The 9,679-nt window shown below is 35.0% G+C and overlaps 1 non-coding gene across 1 annotated transcript; it reads right to left on the reverse strand.

Annotated features, from left to right (window-relative positions):
- Nucleotides 1–2,326: 2,326 nt before the first annotated feature.
- TRNAG-UCC (transfer RNA glycine (anticodon UCC)) lies at nucleotides 2,327–2,398 on the reverse strand. Its single transcript has one exon. It is a non-coding gene; the product is annotated as a tRNA-Gly (tRNA).
- Between the last annotated feature and the right edge of the window lie 7,281 nt (nucleotides 2,399–9,679).

The following is a 9,679-nucleotide window of genomic DNA, read 5'->3' on the forward strand; positions in this document are numbered from 1 at the left end:
AGATAATAAAGACAGATAGGGTGACATTCAGTTTTTAGTAAATGGGACTTATATAAAATCTTATTATTTAAGAAAGGACAAGGATGAAAAAATATTAAGACAATTGTCTGTCAATACAAAAATCTTAATTAATTTTTTAAATTTAACTAAGGAATTGGTAGACTTAATATGATTTGGAAGAATATTAAACATAATTGGTGCCTGATGTAAATAATTTCTTTGACCAAAAGAAGTTTTAGTATGCACAGCCACAAAATTCAATGTAGAGCTAATTCTAGTTGTCCGCATTTGTTGTGTTCTTTCAGCAAATTTAATATTAATAAAAAATCGACAAAGTATTTGAGTGATATATAGCTGTTTTATACACATAACATTACATTCCTTATAAAGTAGGTTGGATGGATAACAGAATTTTTTTTTGTACATTACTTTAAGGATCAATTTTTGAGTAATATTTAGTGGTTCAACATTGGACTTTAGACATGATCCCCAGCATACTATGTTATAAGAAAGTCGAGATTGGACTAAGGCAAAATAGACAGTTTTTAATTTCTCTTTGTCCAATATGTGTCGCAGTTCTTTAAAAATAAATGTAAGTCTCCTGATATTTTTTGTTAACATATCGATATGGTCATTCCATCTTAAAAATTTATCAATCTTTACACCTAGATACATGATACAATCTACACTTTCCAAGGGTTGGCAATTACAATTTAGCAGACAATTATGTATAATTAGATTATGAGTGCCAGAAGGCTGACTTTTTGATGATATACTAAATGTCACATATTTAGTTTTTATTGTATTCAAAGTTAAGATGTTATTATTCAGCCAACTCTTTACTGCTCTTAATCCTAAGTCACATTTGTTAAAAGCATCTCTCCAGGTTTTACCCTCAAATATTAAAGCAGTATCGTCTGCAAAACTAACAATGTTACCTGGAATATCTAAATTACACAAATCATTAATGTAGATTAAAAACAATATTGGTCCAAGCACACTACCTTGCGGAACCCCAAAAGAGATTTGTTTGCTATTGCTTAAATGATTATTTATCTCTACTTGTTGCGTTCTATCACTTAGATAGGATGTGAACCAGCCTAGTGCTGTACTATGAATGCCAAGAGAAGATAATTTTTTGAGGAGTAATCCATGGGACACCGTATCAAATGCCTTTGATAGATCTAAGAACACAGCCAAAGCTTTGTTTCCATAGTCTAACGCACTAATGACTTTGGACAATACCCTCAACACTGCATCACTTGTTCCTATATTCTCTCTGAAACCAAACTGATTGCTAGAGAGTATATTATATGTTTCTAAGAATGATACCAATCTCGACTTAGCCAATCTCTCTATTACTTTTGAAAGAGTATTGAGTAAGGATATAGGTCTGTAATTATTGACATCTAGACGATCTCCACCTTTAAAAAGGGGAATTACTTTAGCTTTCTTACAATGAGAAGGGAACGACCCACTCTCGAAGCTAATATTTACAAGGTGAGATATGGGACCAGCTAATTCGGATACATGCATTTTATACACCATAACACTTAAAGAATCAATACCGCACGAGAAAGACATTTTTAAATCATTTATCACATTTGTGACTTCAGAAATGCTAGTTGGTTTAAAAAAAGTGGGTGTGTCAAGCCTACGCAAGACAGAAGTGAAACTTCTAGTTTCAGCTGATGCTTGGCGTGGCGCAGTTCGCTGGTGTCTGAGAGAGAGGAAAGAAGAGAAGAGAGAGAACGTTCGTGAGCGGCTCCCCCACCTCAACAAGGTTTCACTTCAAAAATGCCACAGCCGAGAATCGAACCTCGCTTAACTGATTGAAAGCCAACCACGCTGAGCACCAACTGTAAGCAAAGCCGCATAAATTGATTATATTATGTAGGTTCTGAAAATATGAGAGCTTGTTATGTTTTATAATGTTACCTACATCACACCCAAAATATAATATATTTTTAAAAATAATGTACAATGTACAGAAATAGAATCCCACACAAGATCGCGTAGTGCGCTCTAGCGAACGGATATTTTATCAGAGGGAGATAGTTTTAATTTTTTTTTCTGTAAATTATTACATATTATCAAAATAAATAAATTAATTAAATAAATGTAATACAATTATCATAATATACGGATTAGATAATAATTTTAATCCAACACAATAACGCAAAGCGCGCTCTAGCGGAGTAATGTTTTATCACAGTGAGATAAGTGTTTTTATTATTTTGCAATATTATTTTCTTTTAAAAAATGTTCTGACCTACTAAAAAATAAGATATTGAATGAAAAAAGCGTTAAAAACAAAAAAATAATGTGCGATGGCCGAGAATCGAACTCGGATCAACTGCTTGGAAGGCAACTATGCTGACCATTACACCACCAACGCCAGTTGTCGGGATGAGCTAAGAAGCATTTATATGTTACTTCAAAACTTTGACTAGATCAAATGAACTTTAATCGGTGGTGGGGGTACCCGCATTTTCGTTTCGGTCATGAGTCGGTTTTACTCCGGTCCTCGAAATTGCATGACGCGCGTAAAGAAGTTTCACTTCAATAAAAATTGTCCCCTGTAACGTGATGTTCAGATTTAAAATCATTCACAAGACACATCTCACTAGTTTTATTAGCACTGCACAGATTATTAGCGAAGCTTGGACCAATGTCACTGAAGAAGTTATTTATATGATTAGTAATTGTATTTGGACTCTCTTCCATTGAAGTAATAATATTATTAATTTTCAATTTTTTTATGGTAGTTTGTTCCTTTTGTAGGTTGATAGCCTCCTTTATAATCTTCCACTGTTGTTTAATGTTACCATTGACTTCATCCAATTTTCTTCTGTAGTATGCTTGTTTTGTTTTTCGTATTATCTTTGTACACCAATTCCGATATCTTTTATAGTATTCCAACAGTTCTTTGTTATAGATTTCTCTTCTACATTTATTGTGCAATTTATCACGTGTTCTGAGGCATTTGATTATTCCAACATTTATCCATGGTTTTAGATATTTTCTGTAATGTTTCTCAATTTGTACTGACGTACAACTTTGCACATGAGTTTTCAAACATTTAATGAAATTATCTGTTGCCAGATTGACGTCTTTCGTTGATAGTACTGTATCCCAGGATTCCTCCTTTAATTTGGTCTTCAAAAGGTTGTTGTCAACAATAAGTTTCGGTTTTCCATTACTATTTGAAATATTTTTAAGAGTTAAGCTCATAAACTTCATCAAAATTGCAAAATGGTCCGTTATGCCAGTAGTAAAAGCTGCTCCCTGTGGTTTTAATTTTGATTTCGCCATAATATGATCAATGCAACTTGATTTGTTAGGAGTTACTCTTGTTGGTGAGTTTATTATGGGCTTAATACCATGAAATGCTATAAGTGATAGATATTTTTGTGTTTTTATGTTCTTCAAATCTAGAGTATCAATATTTAAGTCCCCACATAATATAATCTCTTTATATTGCAATGATACAGAGTCAAGCAATTCATCCAATGAATCGAGAAAGTTATCTATATTAGTCTGAGATGGAGAACGATATATAGCTATTAAACATATTGTATTGGAAAATTGCATTTTTAAGCAGTTGGCGTTGGGGAGAGAAATTTCCTCAACAGTTACCTGAATGTTTTGCTTTATATAGATAGCTACTCCATCATTTTGCAAATTGTTCATCTTTGTTTTGTAGACTACATACTCAGGAATGATAGGCATATTTATCAAACTGCCCAGCCAAGCTTCTGTGAAGACTAGTACTTCTAGACGATGATTAATGCAATCAAGCATAGTAACAGTTTCATCAAAATTTTTGCTTAAACTTCTAATATTCATGCACAATAAAGAAAATTTTGAATCCCTCAAAAAAATTTTGCAAGAAAATGAATCTTCTAATGTTATGTTAGGTTCATTATTGTCAGCCAAATCAATTATGTTGTAAATATCATCCATTTAATTTATTTTTTTAGATAAAAATGACAGTCTCTGAGTGATGATTAAGACAATTGATTCAAGTCATCCGCGTGTTTAATGATTAGAACTCTTGAGGATTGTTCCGGGTTCTTTTTCACACAAATTTTATTGTTACGAAACCATACAAATTGAAACTTAGCTTCTTTAGCTTTTTGTTTCGTTTTCCAAAGAAGGTTTTTTGAATAAGAGGATAAAACTTCACCAATGAATACTTTACAGTCCTTCAATTGCTTAATTTTTTTGCGTGCGTTAAGAAATTCAGATTGGGACTTGTCATCTTTGAAATGAATGATCATCCTCTGAGCTCCAGGTTTATTGATAGATTTATCAGGATATTGAGTAATTTTATTGATTCTACCTGGTTCAATCGGAATGTCAAGTTGTTTTATAAATCTTACAACGGTTTCCACAGAATTTTCTCCCATCAAAGTTTCTACACCAGACAATTCAGCACAATTATAGCTTATGTTTTGTTGCTCCATTTCAGCTACACGAATTTCTAAATTTTTAATTTTTAAATCTTTGATAGAATTTGCATTTTCTAAGTAATCAACATTTTTTTTTAATTGCATCATGTTTCCAATATTCATAGTGATTTCATCATATTGTTTACTGATAAATTCAATACTTTTTCTCATATCGGATATCTCCGATTCAAGATTTTTTTTCAAAGTACTCGATTCGAGTTCAATTTTGGCAAAAACTTGTTGCTTAAAATCGTCCATTTTTTTATCCATGTATTTAACAATTTTTCCAAATTGATCCTCATTAGATGGAGAATCCAATGCTTTTGATCTAGTTTGCACTAGATTCTGATTGTTAGGCATTGTATATAATTATAATAATATGACTCACAAATGGCAAATTAAAGATGGTCACCCCACAGACTTAATGCTCACTGGTAAACAAAGTGTAATATGGTAGGTACAAATTTGTTGTTGTGAATACTAAAAGTAGTAAATAGTGGAATATCACAGAGCAGACGTCTTCACTCAACAACAGTATTGTCGCAACTGACAACAACAGTATTGTCCCATTGTTTAAGCATTTTTCACCTGAATATTTTCAAAAATAATGTCGCCTATTTTAGGCCTCTGACCCAAAATGTGTAGACTGTATAATAAGATTGAGTGTGCTGAAGTAGATATGTTTGTCAATAATTTATATGGATTCAGAAAAAAAATCTGCTATTGTTAAATAATATGTTGCACTGATTATTTGATGTATTACTTGCGTTTCTTACTTTTCTGTAATATTTGTATTTTGTACTGTCCTAAGACGGGAAAATTTCCTAGTTGGACAGCCAAAGCTTCCTTAATATGTATGTAATTATTTGTATCTAATAAATAAATAAATAAATGAATATTTATTTGTATTTGTTTTATATTTTAATCTTTATTTAGGTATATGAGAATTAATGTGTCTTTGTATGTGTATTTGTATGTTAACTGATTTTTTATAACTGGATTGTTCTCACGTAAGTGAGATCGTCTGTAAAAACCCAGTATAAATAAATAAATAAACATTGTCATAAAAAAGGTAAATTGTGTGCTTTCTCATACCAACCCGTATTCAATGTCACTTTTCAAAATGTATATACAAACTTTATTGAACGTAATAGTCTCTCTTATCAAACATAATGTAGTAATTAATCTATCAGACAAACAGTAGCTTCGGTAGTTGGGCTATAGCTATTATGAAACAATGGGGGTACGTGATCCAGATAAAGTTGTAGAGATATAATAAGAAGTGTACCTATAACAAGACGACTGTGGGAGATGTATTTTCAAGTCTTCTCACGGGGCAGATACCGGCCAGCAGGCACGTTGCATTTAAGACATTGGACACCAATCGACCGTGTTGTGATTATAATATTACGCTTAATGTCTTTGTTAATTTTAATTATCGCAATCAAGATTTTAATTACTACTATAGCATCTACGTAGTTGCATTATTTGGGACTATTCTTAACAATATCATATCCAAGACATAGAAAAATTACACAAGAGGTTTCTGCGTTACCTCTATATGAGAGTTACCTTACCTATCCATCCTTGTTTTCAACAGGAATGCTTGATTTCTACACCTTAGAAGCACGCTGAAAAGTATGTTCAGTTAAACATTTTTTTAAACTAATCTCTGAAACTATACTTAATCCACTTAAATTGAAAGAGTTTAACTTATGTGTGCCTAACAAGTAAACTCGTGGCAGATCCTATGTACTTTTCTATGCTCCGAAAGAGAGGACTTCTGCCTATCAGAACTTGCCAATCAACAGAGCGACTCAACTGCATAACGAACTGCATATCGAGCGAACCACGAAAGGAACAAAACAAAATGAATAAGTTAAACATCACTTCGATCAATTGCCGATCTGTAAAAAGAGTAGAAAAATTTATTTCTGATCTGTGTATTACAAACGATATCATTCTATTACAAGAGACATGGCTTATACCAACTGATTTAGATTTTCTTAGCGAAATTCACCCTGAATTCATGAGCTATGGTACCTCAGCGGTAGACGTCTCTAATGGCCCACTACGAGGACGACCATATGGCGGACTAGCTATACTATGGAGGAAATCATTCAAGGCAGTGACAATCGACTGTGAAACTCCCAGGATAATAGCGATTGATATCACACTCAACACTGGAACATTACTTGTCATGAGTGTATACATGCCAGTGGACAACACTGATAATTTACCGGAATATTTATCCTGTCTATCAAAAATGCACACGATAATTGAGGAAAGAGACAACCCTAATTGTATTATTCTGGGAGACTTTAATGCCGACATGAATTCGCCATTTGGACGTGAGCTTAAATCATTCTGCTCCGAATATAACCTACAAATTGCGGATGTTGACATACTCCCGCTCGACTCCTACACATACGTAAGCGATGCACATAATACCACGAAGTGGCTCGACCACTGTCTAGTGACTCAGGCAGTACTCAATACAATAGAAAATATGTATATTGACTACAAGTCCGACTGGTCTGATCATAGACCAATGCACACCACTTTAAGAACTAATGGGTTACCCACATATACCGCAAGTCACACAAAAGTAGAGGATCCGTGTAGATGGCGGCCCAAAAGTCATGTAGAAGTGCAGTCCTACTCCAGGTATGCCCAATTTGCAATAGGTCAACTTCAGATAATTTATGGAACCAACACAGAAACTTATGACAGCACCACGATGAATGTAGCCCAAATCGACGACCTATACAAAAACATTGTACAAGCATTGAGTAACTCAGCTATATCTGCGTTTAACATAGGGAGAAGGCCAAAAAATGGGAGAAAATGGAAGGCTACAGCGGGTTGGAATGAGCAGGTTGCCTTATATTATGAAGCGTCTAGAAATGCACACATAAATTGGCTGCAGAATGGACGACCTACTGAAGGTCCCATCATGGAAGCTAGAAAAGAAACCAGATTGCTTTTTAAGAAAAAATATAAGAATTGTCAAAGAAGCTTTGAGCAGAACAAAATGGACAAAATAGCGAACAGCTTTGAATGCAAGAATTTTTCATCTTTCTGGAATAAAACCAATGCCGTATTGAAAGCGAAATACACCGCACCGAGCCAGATTGATGGAAAATCTGTAAATAAAGATATTGCTGAAGTTTTCAGAAATACATTCTGCTCCGCACCAGATCAACCGCAAATAATGGTTAAAGAGATTGAGACAACAATGCATCAACCAGAACAACAGCCGTCCATCGTCATATTACCTGAGATGATCCAGCGAGCAATAAGCAACATGGCAGGAGGTAAATCTGCAGGTCACGATGGACTAGTGATAGAACATGTAAAGCATGCGGGGGAGTATTTAACAATACTGCTTGCCTCTCTCTTCACTGCCATGATCGGCCTCGGACACATTCCGAAAGAGCTGTCCAAAACAATAATAATACCGATCCCAAAAAGCCGCCAGTTGAACTTGACATCATCTGTTAATTACAGACCCATATCTCTTGCCACAATAATTGCAAGAATCTTCGAAAAGGTCATCTTAAATTTAACGGAAGACAAGCTCAATACAGAGGATTCTCAAATGGGCTTCAAAGCTGGATGCTCTACTGATACGGCCATATATAGCATGAAACAAACAATCGAATACTATAAAGCCAGAAAAACAACGGTGTACGCATGCTTCCTAGACTTAAGCAAAGCCTTTGACAGGGTTTGTCATAATGCGTTGTGGAAAAAACTGACCGAACGACAAGTTCCACCACAAATTGTCAATATATTGAGAACATGGTATAACCAACAGGAAAACTTTGTCAGATGGAATGAAAGCCTATCAGAAGCAGCCAAATTAAAGTGCGGCGTTAGACAAGGAGGCTCAATGTCCCCAGTGCTTTTCAACGTATATATGGATGAACTTAGTAAAACACTGAATACAACAAGAATCGGATGCCATATTGCCGGGGTATGTATGAACAATATTAGCTATGCAGACGACATGGTCATACTAGCTCCATCGATAAGAGCGATGAGAAAACTTCTGGCAATATGCGAAGCTTACGTTGATAGTCACGGGCTGATGTACAATGCTAAAAAGTCATCCCTGCTGATATTTAAAGCAAATACTGGTCCCACTGTCATTCCACCCATACGTCTCGACGGGGCCAACCTGACAATTTGCAGCGAAATCAAATATTTGGGGCATGTCATCACCGATGACCTAAATGATAAAAAAGACATAGAACGTCAAAGAAGAGTACTGAGTGTGCGAGCTAACATGCTTGCCAGGAGATTCAACAAATGCAGTCCTCCGGTAAAGAAGCAACTTTTCCAAACATATTGTATGAGCTTCTACACTAGCGAGCTATGGACGACATACACACAAGGCGTCATGAACACACTCCGAGTACAGTACAACCACGCATACAGAGCCCTATTTGGCCTCCCCTGGCGATGCAGCGCCTCACAGATGTTCACCGAAGGAAGGGTGCATGGGTTCGCTGCTTTGATGCGCCACAGAATAGCCGGGACGAGGCAGCGCTACCAGAGATCGGACAACACTCTTGTCCAGGCCGTTGCCCAGTGGCAGGGAGCGCCTCTACACCGGAGATGGAGAATTTCACTGAAGCCACCATAAACACCTAATGTGCACATCACTGTATTGATTTTTTATTTATTATTTTTATTTTTATTTATTTCTTTATTCATTTTATTTTTATGTATTAACTTGAATGTAAACTTTTATGGCAGGCAGAGCATTGCACACACCGCTCTGTCCAGCTGAAATAAACATTATTATTATTATTATTATTATTATTATTATAACGATTTTGCGTTGACCATCGAAATTTTCAACTTCACTTATTCAGTTGACAGTTCGGCAACTATCTTTTGACGCATGTCACAAAATAGTAAAACTGCCCCCATGACTTTTATACTTATATTTACTTCAAAATTTTAATCCTCTCCGTAACATTTTAGTGCATAACTGTTTTATGGAGAACATGAATAAAATAAATAAATACCAGATACATGCTATGACTGTAATAATTTAGTTTTAATCCAAATTTAAAGGTGTTGCCTAATGTCTTAGAGCATGTGTCCATCTTGTGGTAACAATCCTTGGCTAAGAAACCAAAATTCACGCGATCAAATCCCGGCGTGCGAAAGTGTTTTTTTTTTATATTGGAGTGTAGCTATAGCTCTATGGT

Source organism: Hesperophylax consimilis, chromosome 28 (genome assembly GCF_061612785.1).
Source record: "Hesperophylax consimilis isolate HC1 chromosome 28, BYU_Hcon_1.0, whole genome shotgun sequence".
In the NCBI taxonomy this organism is placed as follows: domain Eukaryota; kingdom Metazoa; phylum Arthropoda; class Insecta; order Trichoptera; family Limnephilidae; genus Hesperophylax; species Hesperophylax consimilis.